This window comes from Mustela lutreola, chromosome 9, assembly GCF_030435805.1.
Source record: "Mustela lutreola isolate mMusLut2 chromosome 9, mMusLut2.pri, whole genome shotgun sequence".
Classification (NCBI taxonomy): domain Eukaryota; kingdom Metazoa; phylum Chordata; class Mammalia; order Carnivora; family Mustelidae; genus Mustela; species Mustela lutreola.
The window spans coordinates 85,071,089-85,085,262 of record NC_081298.1 but is presented as its reverse complement, the minus strand read 5'-3'; the positions used below and the strand labels follow the sequence as shown (position 1 = coordinate 85,085,262).

The following is a 14,174-nucleotide window of genomic DNA, read 5'->3' as shown; positions in this document are numbered from 1 at the left end:
TAAGAGCTGTCTGGGTGGCTCATTCAGTTAAGTGTCTGAGCAGGGAGTCTGCTTCTCCCCCTCCCTCTGCCTGCCACTCCCCCTGCTTGTGTGTGCCCTCTCTTCTTCTCTTTCTGTGTGTCAAATAAATAAATAAAACCTTAAAAAAAAAAAAAAGACTATTTAGAGGCTAAAGGCAGAGATCTATGACTTTTTAAAATTAGGAAGATAGCATGTATACATAAAAGTTCATGAAAGTAAGCTTGAGGGCGCCTGGGTGGCTCAGTTGGTTGAGCAATAGCCTTGAGCTCAGGTCATGATCCTAGAGTCCTGGGATCGAGTCCTGCATCAGGCTCCCAGCTCCCAGGGGGTTTGCTTCTCTCTCTGACCTTCTCTCCTCTCATACTCTCTCTCTTTCTCTCTCTCAAATAAATAAATAAAATCTTAAGAAAAAATAAATTAAGCTTGATAAAATTTTATAAAATGAAGATACGTACATAAAACCTAGGTTAAGAAACAGATAATTACCAAAACCCCAGAAGCCCTCTTCTGCCTTCTTCTAGTTATTACACACCATGGCCACTTTATTGCTAGGAAGCTCTCTGTCAATGCCTGAGCATGGTGTAGATACTAGTGACTGGATATTTCTGCCCAGCATGGGTCCCCTCTGTGAGCTGGCCAAGGTTTTCTCAGAGCTTCTTCCTACTCTGTCTGAGGTTCTTCCTGCTCAGTTCTCTTTTCTCTCCTCTCTCCTCTCCCAGGTGTCATACCTACATCATTGTCTAAAGATTTACCATGTCTACTCCTTTAATAGATGTTACCAGCAATAAATCTCTTGCAATTCTAACTCTGCTTTGATGTCTGCGGCCCAGAGAACCCATCAACACAGATGGTACCTGAGCTGAAGGCAGACACTTAACTGATTGAGCCACCCAGGCTCCCCGATTCAAACCGTTTTAAGTGCAGGTGGTCAAGGGAGGGAGAGACTACACAGAAGGATAATGGAATTGGCGGGGTGTTAAATAGTTGCACGGACAGCCTCCAGAAGAAAAAATGGAAATTGAGGGCAGTTAACAGACAGTTATGGCTAAATATAAGAGCCAGCAGGCCTCTTTGATAGCTTATGAAGTAGAAAAACTAGTACCACCCAGAACCAAATTCAGGGTTTGACAGTTAAGAGCCCCCCCAAACAGGGGCACCTGGATGACTCAGTGGGTTGGGCCTCTGCCTTCGGCTTGGGTCATGGTCTTAGGGTCCTGGGATCGAGTCCCTCATCGGGCTTTCTGCTTGGCAGGGAGCCGGCTTCCTCCTCTCTCTCTGCCTACATGTGACCTCTGTCTGTCAGGTAAATAAATAAAATCTTAAAAAAAAAAAAAGAGCCCCCCAAACAGTGGAATGCTCTGCCATATCAGATCTTTTATACCCTGGTTGAGGAAAACCTAGGACCCTGAAATGGGTAGGGAACACCTGGGTGGATACCTTCAAAGACGCTCTGCAGTCTTCCTTGGACCTCAGACAGATGTGGCCAACCCCTCCCTGTGCAGGAAGACACTGTAGAGGCCTCTCTTCAAGGCAATAGATGCTCCCCCTCCCCCCAGGAACTATTCTGGCTGCCAGATAGATAATTACCCTTAAATCCCCACATAAATTTACTGGGACACAATGGACTTGTTGAGGGCACTAGTGTTCCTCCCTCAGCTCATACCTGTGGCCATAGGGGCCATCCAGTATACTCAGCTGAAGGAGAAGGAAAAAGTCCAACCTTGGTTTACAGATGGGTTAGCTCAATTGTGGGTCCAAACTTTGTCTTTGGAACTGGCACAATGGGGACATGAGTGGAGTGGCCACGGTGGAAGAGACAGAAGCTACATATGGGGCTAAAAGCATGGACTCCCACTTATCAAAGCTGGCCTCATTATTACTGCCTCTGAATATCTACCCTGTCAACAAGAGAGACCAATATTCAGGCCATTATATGGCTCTATTCCTTGAGGAGACCCACTGGTAACAAGTAGACTAATTGGGGCCCTTGGGCCCCAGAAGACACGAGATTCATTCTCACAAAGATAGACACTCAAATATGGATTTGCTTTTCCTGTCCTCAAGAGCTTCAGCCATTACCACTTTCCAGGGTTTTGCACAGTGATCCACAGGCATGGAATCCCACATGACAGCATCTGACAAGAAGACCTTGTTCTGAACACAGAAGGTATGAATATGGGGCTATGACCTTGGGATTCACTGCACCATCCAGAAGCTGCTGGCCTGGTAGAGTGATGGGATGACCTACTGAAAGCATAACTGAAACATTACCTTGCAGACAAGACTCTTAATAACTGGGCAGTCCTCCAGGATGCAGCATATGCCCTGAATCAGAGGCTTCTATATGGCACTGTGTTCCTGGAAAGAAGAAAATAGCTGCCTAGGAACCAAGAAGTGGAAGCAGGAAGGACTCCACTTACCATTTCTCCAGTGACCCACTGGAAGATTTTATGTTGCCCATCCCTGCAACTCTGGGCTCTATAGGGTTGGAGAGCCTGATACAGGGATGCACTCTTGCCATTGGACACAATGAACTACAAGCTGTGGCTGCTACCTGGACATCTTGGATTCCTGTGTCTAGGGCCCAGCAGGCAAGAAGAGTCACCATCTTAGCAGAGGTCATTGTCCCTGATCAGCTAGTGGAGGCAGGGCTCCTGTTACACATGGGGACAGGTAAAAATATGTGTAGAATTCAGGTGGCCCACATGGGTGCCTCTTGGCGCTTTTTGTTGAATTGCAAACTTGGATGAGCAAGTGCAGCCATCCCAGCCAAAGAAGGATATGGTTAACCAGAGCTCAGACCACTCCAAGTGGAGCACCTGCTCCCTGGATCTGTGGAGAGAAGTAAATCTGTGTGGCACAGGGGTGGGCTGTGGCAACCACAGATGGGTGTGCTGTTCAAATGCCCCTTCAAGAAAGAACTTAGTGACCAGTTGCGAGAGGAGCAATTAACTGACAGCTTCAGGTTGCAGCACCTTTGGGATCTGCTGTGGTTTTTGAGCTGAGACCAGGCTGTTTTTCAGCCAGCCCCAGCCAATGACTGAGCATGTGCCCAGCTCTCTTTCTTACATTTGGGGACTTCTGTACTCCAACCCCAACTATGGGGTTCCAAAAGGAGCAACCATGGTCTTCTATGTCCTGACTCCTACCACTAAAGTCAATTGGTCTAAGGATGAATGCCTAACTGCAAATAGGCGGCCACTCATAGTTCTTCCCTTGGATTTTTTTCCCTTTCTTTTCTTTTTAACTGTAACTAGGAAAGAGTCTCTCTGTAGGGAAGGTGTAAGAGGTAGACTCCGCAGTTACTGGTTTCTGGCTACAGTGAGTGAGAATGAAGTCAACACAGAGAGCAATACAAAGACAAGAGACAGAGAATGCATGCAGCATTCAGTTGCTTGAGGTCCACCTGTATCCAGTTCTTCTAGATTTGATTGTTCTAAACTTAGACTATCTAAAGATAACTTTAGACTATCTAAAGATCGTCTAGTATGCTTCCAATGAATAATCTAATCAGAATCAGACGTCCATAATATGTGATCGCTTAGGTTCTGGTATTTAGGAGTATCCTACACCTATTTTATGTTAAAAGTTGACATTGAGGGCACCTGGGTGGCTCAGTCAGTTGAGTGTCTGCCTTCCGCTTGGGTCATGATCCCAGTGTCCTAGGATCGAGTATCAAATCGGGCTTCCTGCTCAGCGGGACGCCTGCTTCTCCCTCTGCCTGCCTCTCTCCCCTGCTTGTGCTTGTTCTCTCTTTCTCTCTCTGACAAATAAATAAATAAAGTCTTTAAAGTCAGACAGTCTTAAAAAAGAAGAATTAAAAAAAAAAATAGTTGCCATTGATAGAGTTGAGGGTTTATTATGTTCCAGAGAGTGGTCTAAGCACTTTACATATCTGAATTCTTGTAATCTTCTCAGCAACAAAATGATCTAATCAAACGTCCTATCTTGTTTTCCCCAATTTAAATATAAGGAAATTGAGGCTACTTTATTTTAAAATGAGAAATAAATAAGGGATTCTACCACACATCCTTTTAAGAGGGGCTCCAGAGAGCCAACTTTAGAGATGTACAATCTTTAGCATTTTAGTCCCTTATGCAGCTTTGACAGCTCTGATTTATGGCTTGAACAAGACGGGTTTGCAGCTGCAGATCCCTTCAACTCCTTAGAAAGGCATGTTTTTAAGAATAGGGAGAGTAGCATTTAGAGTAGTCCCCCCTTAGCTGCAGTTTTGCTTTCCATGGTTTCAGTTACCCATGCACGCACACGATCCTCCTCCTGACAATCGTCGTGTCAGTAGCAGCCTAATGCTGTGTCACAAGCCTGGGTCATTCACCTCACTTCATTTTATCACATAGGCATCTTATCACAAAAAAGGTGCATATAGTACAATAAGGTATTGTAAGAGTAAGACACATATGCACACTTATATAACTTATTACAGTAATTGTTATAATTATTCTATTGCAGTATTGTAGTTAGTCTCTTACTTTGCCAAATTTATAAATTAAGCTTGATCATAGTTATGTATACATAGGGAGACACACAGTATATAAGGTTCTATACTATCTGTGGTTTCAAGCATCCACTGGGGGTCTCAGAACATATCCCTTCCAGATAAGGGGTCAACTATATACATAAGCAGAACTGATCATTTCCTATATGTACAGACTTTGTAACCATAAAAACGGGGTGCAAGTTTTGACAACTATGAGTACTAATATGGTCAGAACATGTAAATGGAGACAGTGGAAGTCCACGAAGGATGCCACTGGTACGTATCAACAGAAATTCCTAGAAGGCCAAATACCTTTCTCACCAAGATTTGAAATACAATGACAGTGAGTCACTCCTTCGTGTGAAATATCCACATGATCTCTCCCATCTTTTAAAATTGAATGCTCTTGGGGAGCCTGAGTGGCTCAGTTGGCTAAGGAACTGCCTTCATCTCAGGTCATGATGCTGGAGTCAAAGGATGGAGTCCCATGTTGGGCTCCCGGCTCAGCAGGGAGTCTGCTTCTCCCTCTGACCTCTCCCCTCATGCTTGTGCTCTTTCTCTCTCAATCTCTCTCAAATAAATAAATAAAATCTTTTTTAAAAATTTAAAATTGAACACTCTTGAGGGGTATAACTGGATAGTTAATACCTTCCATATATCAAGGGCAAGAAGAATAAGAAGGATGGAGGGGAAGAAAGAATGAAGAGGCCTAGAGTAGTAAGAGGTGGGGAAGGGCTTCTAACCCCACCATGTAATGGAAGCTTCTGTTAGTGCCAGGACCCTGCCCCTGGAACAAGGCTGTCCAACAGAAATACAACACCTGCCACGCATTTAATAAACATATTTCTAGTAGCCACATTAAAATTTGTTTTCTAAAAACAGGTGAAATTAATTTAAAAAATATAATTACTTAAGCCAACATACCAAAAATATTATCATTTCAACATGTAGCCAATTAAAAATTAATAAGCTAATTACATGTATATTAAATAACAATTCAGATGCTCACTGTATTTAGATTTCACAAAACTTTAAATGGAAAGAGTAGTTACATAGACTAAGTTGTTCAAAACATACTTAAAATTTCCCAATAACTGAATCAAGTATAAGTTTTTAAATTTAAAATTAAATAAAATTTAAAATTTAGTTTTTCAATCACAGTAGCCACATTTCAACTGCTCATTAGCCATGTGTGGCTAGTGACAAGCGTATTAGCACAGATAGAGAACATTCCATCAGTGCAAAGTGTTATGGGACTATGCAGGTTTAGATGGACTGGTTGACTTCCAGCTGATGAATTTACTTCTCTGAGCCTTAGTCTTCTCATTAACAAATTGATGACAGTATTTTAAAGGATTGTTGTGAGTAGTAAGAGAGGTAATGTGCACAAGACATTGAACACAATACCTGCCACACCGAAAAGAATGAATGGTAGTTATTTGAAAACTAAGTCTCTGTATATGCTTTTTATATGCTTCCACCACTCTCAGCCACCTGTACCTGGTTATTCCTTGGTATTCTTAAGCGGGGCAGGAATTAATGAGGTTGGCAGTGAGAAGTAGGGAAGGGCCCAGCATCTGGATACTTGCATGCACCCCAGCTCAGCCCTGTGGTTAATTTATGAACACTGTTTGCGGCTACTATTATCTTCGGTTCTTCCCTCCCCCTTATCCGTTCAGATGACTTTTGCTCTGGAGCTCCAAGTCCTACATGCCCGCCCCCTTCTACTCTGAACTAGAACAAATGATTAACCACACAAAGCAGTCATCAACAGTCTTTCCAAGGACATCAATGACCTCATTAAGTCCATGCTAAGGGGCACTTTCTCCTCAACCTCTGCAGTGTCTGACACTGTTGCTTCTTCCTCCTCATCCTGGTTTTCCTCTAACATCCTACAGACTATTCCAACTCCTCCTTCTCCTCCTCCTGCTTTTGCAAAGGCAAATGTCTTCACTGCTCCCTAGGCCTGAACCTTCCCTGGGCACAATCTCATTTACTCCTAAACTCAGTTCTCCTAAACTGATAGCTCCCAAACCTATCCCAGCTTCCACTTCAGCTTCAAGCCCAACCTACTGCTCCTTTCTGGCCCCTCCTCCCGCATGACCCACCTCTGAATTCATGCTTATTCCCCTCAAACCAGGTTCCCAGGTTGCTGTCAGTGGGGGAAGAGAACACACACTGACTCCAAGCTCCTGTGGCCACATCTTGTGCTAAGTCCTTCATTTTATCTTCACAACTACTCTGTGAGGAAGGAACTGCGATCTACATTTTACATCTAGGAGGAAAAAAGGACTCAGAAGAAGAAGAAATCAAAATTTAGGTCTATCTGAATCGGGACTCCATTTCCTTTCTAATCCATAGGACCACCTCCCATAATTCAATCAGTGAATTGATGCTTTCTGCCAGGACGGGTAATATACCATCTACCCCCTAACGTTTGCACTTTAGTGAGAGAGACAGAGAGGATACAGGTAAATTCAATGATATGATAGTGCTATGCTAAGGTCCAATGGGAATGCACAGTGGGGAACCTAACTCAGGCTTTGGGGTCAGAAAAGTCTCTACCAAAGAGAAAATATCTCTGCTGAATCAAGCCAAGACTAGTAAGAATCACAAAGGAAGAGAACTGGATTAGGAAGCATGATCTTAGGCAGAGGTTGTAGTGAGAACAAATGCCTGAAACGGGGAGAGTTGGAAGGCTGCACGCAGTTCAGGGTGGCTGGAGCCAAACCAGAGGTAGCATGAGACAGCAGTGAGCAAGGCCAGCTGGAATCTAGGTTGAGGGTACAGGAAACCATTAGATCCTTTTAGCAGAGATTTGCATATGAGATTTGCATATGAGAAAGAATCTCTCAGGCTAGAAGGTAGAGAGAATGGACTCTAGAGGAAACTAAAGAGGAGAAAGCAGGGAAACCCATTAGCAGGCCAAGGCCACAGTCCAGGTAAGAGATGATGACAGTGCAAATTAAGGTAAACGGCCCTCTAGATAAGGAGGGGTAGAAAGAAATCCAGGTTGGAGACTGCATGGGACTTGGTGGTTGATTAGATGTTAATAGATGTGGAAAACAACTAAAGAATCAAGAATAATATTCATGTTATGAATGTTATCATATTCATATTATGAATATATCAATATTCATGTTATGAAGTGGGCAACTGTGTGGATGGTAGAGTCATTAGAGAGATACACAAGAAAGGACAAGTATGAAGGAATATTGATGCATTTCACTTGAGACCTGTGGAAGCGAGGTGCCAGTGGGACACCCAGAGCAGGCTGTCAGATAGACAGTGGTCTACAGGTTTGTGGCTGAGGAGAAGGAACTGTTGGGTTAGAAGCAGAGGTTTGAGTTTCATCAATGGTAACTTAAGCAGTAGGGGTATATGAATACTCCAAAAGATATAAAAGGAGGGGGAAAGTAGGTTGAAGAAGAAACTGAGGTACACAAACATTGAGGAGTTAAGTAGGAGAAGGAAGACCTTCAAGGAGACTGAGAAGAAGCCAGAGAAGCAGGAGGAAAAACCAAAAAAGTGTAGTCTTGTTTAAGCATAGGGAAGATAGGAGTAGAGGTAAAGATGCTGACAGTATAACTCGTTTCAACAGTAGGGAGGTTATGGGTGTACTTCCTGAGAGCAATCTAAACCAGTCTGCAGTGGGGTGAGGGGAGACTGGATGGTAAGCAAATGTAGAGAGAGAGGCATAAGGAGAAGCAGTCTCCCCACTGAGCAGGGAACCTGATGTGGAACTCCATCATAGGACCCTGGGGTCATGACCCACTGAAGACAGACACTCAACTGACTGAGTTACTCAGGCGCCCCCCCAACAAAAAAAGCTTTTAAACCATCATCAAAGAAATATATGCAGATGGTTAAATAAATAAATAAATAAATAAATAAAAGCAACAGTCCCCTGAGCCACTCTTTGCTAGCCCAGAAGCAAACACTTTGAACTGCTTCTGTGTTGAGGTAACCTCCTTATCACTAATAACCTCCTAATGACTGTTTCTTGGTTTATCAGCCTTAGACATTATCTATGAACTTCCTGCTATGCTAAATGAGAATTTAGTTCACTTATACCTCTCTCTTCTTTGTCATCCAAAGTGGTTATGTCACCATCCACTGGCCACAAAACCTACATAAGCTCTATTTTTCATTCCATTAATCACAGCATTTCTTCCTTTTTTTTTTTTTTTAAGATCCTATTTATTTATTTGACAGAGAGAGAGATAACAAGTAGGCAGAAAGGCAGGCAGAAAGAGGAGGGTAAACAGGCTACCCACAGAGCAGAGTCCAATGCCAGCTGGATCCTAGGACCCTGAGACCATGACCTGAGCCAAAGGCAGAGGTTAACACACTGAGCCACCCTGGTGCCCCTAATCACAGCATTTCTTGACTCCCTAAATTTAAGGTGAGGATGTTAGTAGCTTACTCTTCCCACAACCTCTCAAGGGGAAAGGTTAGTTTTTGTTTGTTTTTTTTTTTTTTAATGTGAGAGATTCTTGAGTAAGGTTAAATGAAAAGGAATCAATGGAAGTGAACAATTGAAGATTAGATTGCTTACAGTTGTTGCCCTGGTCCCTGGAGAGACAAAAGCATGACTTCAGAGTCCAATATGGGATATCTCCTCCATAATGTCATAAGTCTAGGAAATTTCCAGAACGTGAGGAACTCCTTTGCACCCTAGATCCAATCAGCTATAAAATTCCATAGATTCCAACTCTTCCGTTACCATCTTTCTTTTTTTTTTTTTTTTAAAGATTTTATTTATTTATTTGACAGAGAGAGATCACAAGTAGGCAGAGAGGCAGGCAGAGAGAGAGAGAGGAGGAAGCAGGCTCCCTGCTGAGCAGAGAGCCCGATGCGGGACTCGATCCCAGGACCCTGAGATCATGACCTGAGCCGAAGGCAGCGGCTTAACCCACTGAGCCACCCAGGCGCCCCGTTACCATCTTTCTATTCATTTCTTTTCTGCCCATGTCATTGGCCTTTCAATATTTCTGACTTGGACAGCAGACTTTTAACTTATTTCTCTCTTTCTCTTCACTTGCCCCACTCACACAATGGGTCCCAGCCCGGCAGGGGTTATTGAAAAGGTGCAAGCTGGGAGTAATGAGATAAAGGCCAGGGCAAATGGACCATGTTCCCCAGGCACAAGCATCGTTTCTCAGGACTGCCCATTCCAACTGAGCTTCAGGGCCTTACCAGAAGAGGTAAAGGCTGGTTAGGCCCCCAAAAATGTGCCTGTTGCAAAGTCAAGTAACCATAGCATGGGCTCTGGTTGAGAAATTCTCTTCATACATCCTTCAGAGTATCACAAAAGAAGAAATTCAAATGCCAACCAACATTTAAATGTTCAGTATCACTAGTGTAGAGTGACAGCCATGAGAAAAGGTGGGTATTATTTTTTGAAGGGCTTCTTTTGTGCCCATGATTAAATTAAATTAGTAACTGGACAGCTCAGCTGGGAGGTGCTTTCCCCTGCTTCTCTGGTCTCAGTCCTTTGGGAACTGGATACGCCTGGCATAGGGCACTAACTGCGGAGAGCATGTGAGGCATGTACCTCTGTGTCACGGAAGCTCTGACACTGAGCGAGATTATTTTTAGAGGTGACCTTCTAGGTTCCAAGGAAAAGTAAACAGACAGATGCACATGATTTCCTCCGAGAGACTCTTAGTAAACAAATTGACATGTGTGCACTCACTATTATCCCATGTTCTGAATTCAGGGCTCTTAAAGAACCAGCTCAAGGGAAAAGCTTTGTTGAAAGCCGTAACCAACCAGAATAAAGAAAGGGGAAACTGAGTGAAAGTTCAGTTTCTAGCTACTGGGTCAGAAAACCACAGATGAAACACCTTATCTAGTCCAAATTCTTGGAAAACATGTTTTACTTTGTTTTTTAAAGATTTTATTTATTCATTTGAGAGAGAGAGAGAGAGCTAGAGAGAGCACAAGCAGGGAGAGAGGCAGAGGGATAGAGAGAAGCAGACTCCCCACTGAGCTGGGAGCTGACATGGCGAAATCATGACCTGAGCTAAAGGCAGACACTTAACCATCTGAGCCACATGGGCACCCCAACATGTTGTTTTAAATAACATTTCAACACTTTCTTATAAAAACATTGCTAAAATTTATTATTTAACTTCTTACCTTTTATTTTTTATTACTCTTTTTGTTTTACCTTTATGGTTCTTCCTGTCTGATGCTTATTATTTTTAAGTGAACATAGTAAAAAAATGTAGAAAGGAAAAAAAAAGTCTCCATAATCCTTCTGCTTATTAACTTTGTTATAAAAAAGAATGCTTTGTCATATATCCTTGAGATTTTTTTGCACATACTTATATCTGTATATCAACAAAAGAAAAATGTACTGTCTTATAACTTTCTTTTGTCATCCAGTACTGTATCTTTTTTTTTTTTTTTTTTTTTTACTGGACAGAGAGAGAGCACAAGCACGGGGAATGACAGAAAGAGGGAGAGGGAGAAGCAGGCTCCCAGGGGGAGCCCAATGTGGGACTCGATCCCAGAACCCTGGGGTCATGACTTGTGCCAAAGGCAGTCACTTAACTAACTGAGCCACCCAGGTGCCCCAGTACTATATCTTGCCATCTTTACATGTTGGTATATATAGGTCTCTCTCATTCTACTGATGGTTGTATAGATCATTTCCAGGGTTTTACTGTTACAAATAGCATGCATAAGGAGGCATCTTTGCACAGATACATTTGAGCACTTACATGAAACTTTCTGTTGGACAGGTTGTGGGAGAAATTTCTGGATCAAAATGTTTACATATTTTAAAATTTTGATGTAATTATTGTGCTCCATTTGTCCCATGAAACATGAAAATAAGCTCATTTCTCATGAAGACTTAGCACTTAACACAATGCTTGGCACATGTTTATTAACTGCTGGTTAGATTAAAGCATCAAATATCAGTTACTATTATGGCTGTGAAAAAGTAATGCCTTTGACTCTACTGAAGCACATTGCCCTGCCTGCCTACTCTTAATTGTCCTCAGCAATGGAGGCAATGATAAAATGCTAGATTCATTGTAGCAGTTCTCATCAAAATAAATATAATAAACAAGTGCATTCCAGAATACATAGCACTTCTGATTGTCTCCTTAGTGAAAAGCTATTTTTGTCACCTGAAATCATAGAATTTTATCATAAACAGGAGTCTAGATATCAAATAGTCTTTTAAAATATATATATATGGTGCACTTGGGTGGCTCAGTGGGTTAAAGCCATTGCCTTTGGCTCAGGTCATGATCCCAGGGTCCTGGGGTCGAGCCCCGTGTCGGCTCTCTGCTCAGCAGGGAGCCTGCTTCCTCCTCTCTCTCTCTCTGCCTGCCTCCTGCCTACTTGCGATCTCTGTCTGTCAAATAAATAAATAAAATCTTAAAATATATATATATATGTATGTATACATATATATATATATATTTATATATATATATATGAAGAAGCGAAGTTGAAAAGTTTTCAAACTAATAGATTCTACTTAAAACACCCCTTATTCCCCACCATACTTTCTTGACTTAAATACACAGTTTCAGCATAATTTTATTTCATTTGATTATGTCATATAAACAAGGCAGATTATCGACTGAGATATGTTTCTTCAGGTCTTCTTAGTTCTGTCACTTTACCTGCCTAGATCTTTCTGTCTTACCCTTCTAATTTCCTACTTCAGGTCAGTCAAGGATTGGAAATAAGATAGGCTTAATAGAACATATGTCGGGGCACCTGGGTGGCTCAGTGGGTTAAAGCCTCTGCCTTCGGCTCAGGTCATGATCCCGGTGTCCTGGGATCAAGCCCGCATCAGGCTCTGCTCAGCTAGGAGCCTGCTTTCTCCTCTCTCTCTGCCTGCCTCTCTGCCTACTTGTGATGTCTGTCAAATAAATAAATAAAATCTTTAAAAAAAAAAATAGAACGTATGTCAATTGGTGGTATCTGAGTGTAAGTCTAAGCTTTTCTTGTGAGTGAAACATCGAGTCTTTGTACAACATTTTGTCAGCTATTTTAACTATTTGGGACAGCTTGTGTGTGTGCATGTACATTCACATGCACTTCCTAAATTTTAGCAGCTTAGGAACATGTTGCCATGTTCTGGAGAGATGAGATGATACTGTATATAAATATTTATATGGCATATAATACCTGGAATACCTGGAACTTAGAACCCTTCAGATTTAAAAATTTGCCCAATTCTAAGGAAACAAATGGCCAAAGGGTTTGTCTTCAAATGCTCTTAGCATTTGATGCAGGTCTATTTAAAGGACAGTGAAATATTCTTTTTTTTTTTTTTTCATCCTTTTGATGATGCCAACTTTGGTTTCATCATCAGTAATTTCAGGAATAGTATCTATGGCAGGCAGAATAATGGTTGGTCCTCATACGTGGCAACCAGGTCCTAATTCCTGAAATCAGTGGACAGGTTACCTTAGCAAAGAGATTTTGCAGATATGATTTAAATTAAGGATCTTGAGGTAGGGAGATTATCCTGGATCATCCAGGTGAGCCCAGAGAAATTACAGGGGTCCTTAAAGAGAGTCAGAGTCAAAAGAAAATATGTCAACAAAAGCAGAGGTCAGGGTGATACTATTGCTGGAGGAAAAGACCATGAGCCAAGGAATGCAGGTGGCCTTTAGAAGTTGGACAAGGCAGGGAAATGGATTCTCCCTGAGAGCTTCCAGAAAGGAATGCAGCGCACTGCCAACACCTTGATCTTAGTTCAGTAAGAACTTTTTAGATTTCTGACCTCCAGAACTGTAAGATAACAAATTTGTGGGTTTTTTAAAGTCCCTGAGTATATGGCAATTTGTTGTAACAGCAATAGGAAATTAACACGGTGTCTTACCGTAAGGCGGTACAAGTTTGAGTTTTATTGAAAGACACTATTCTAGGGGGTAGGAGAAGAATAAATGAAACAAGATGGGATTGTGAGGGAGACAAACCATAAGTGACTCTTAATCTCACAAAACAAACTGAGGGTTGCTGAGGGGAGGGGGGTTAGGAGAAGTGGGGTGGGGTTATGGACATTGGGGAGAGTATGTGCTTTGGTGAGTGCTGTGAAGTGTGTAAACCTGGCGATTCACAGACCTGTACCCCTGGGGATAAAAATATATTATATTTTAATAAAAAATTAAAAATTAAAAAAAAAAGACAGACACTATTCTTTTGCATTTTAATAAAATACTTAGGGAATGTGAAAAATTTTAAAGAAAAAGTTGAAAAATATAACCACATAATAATAGTTAACATCTACTGACCACTTACTATATCCCCAACATTGTGATTCTCAAAATTTCATTTAAGGTTTACGACAATCCTATGATGTTATAATGGCACTAATCTGTTTATTTGACAGATAAGAAAGTAAATATAAAAGAGGTGAAGAATTTAATTAACTTCAAAAACAACGAGATTAGCTGAACTCTCCAGTAGGAAAGTGTACAATTCCATCCTCTCAAATCAAGCAGAAAAAGTTGAAAGTAGTTACCATAAAAATCAGGCAAAGGTAAAACTTGCAGGGGATAGATGGTGCTCTAAGTTGTAAAAATAAATCCCATCTGAAATGCTTTGAGTTCCTACCACATGGCAGGCAGTTCCCGGCTATTACAAGCTATTACAAATTCCCAGCGATTACAAGCTG

At 41.8% G+C, this 14,174-nt stretch overlaps 1 long non-coding RNA gene across 1 annotated transcript in view; it reads left to right on the top strand.

Moving 5' to 3' along the window:
* Positions 1–14,174, top strand: part of LOC131840179 (uncharacterized) — a 57,187-nt gene that overhangs the window by 40,227 nt on the left and 2,786 nt on the right. The gene's annotated exons all lie outside the window — the stretch shown is intronic.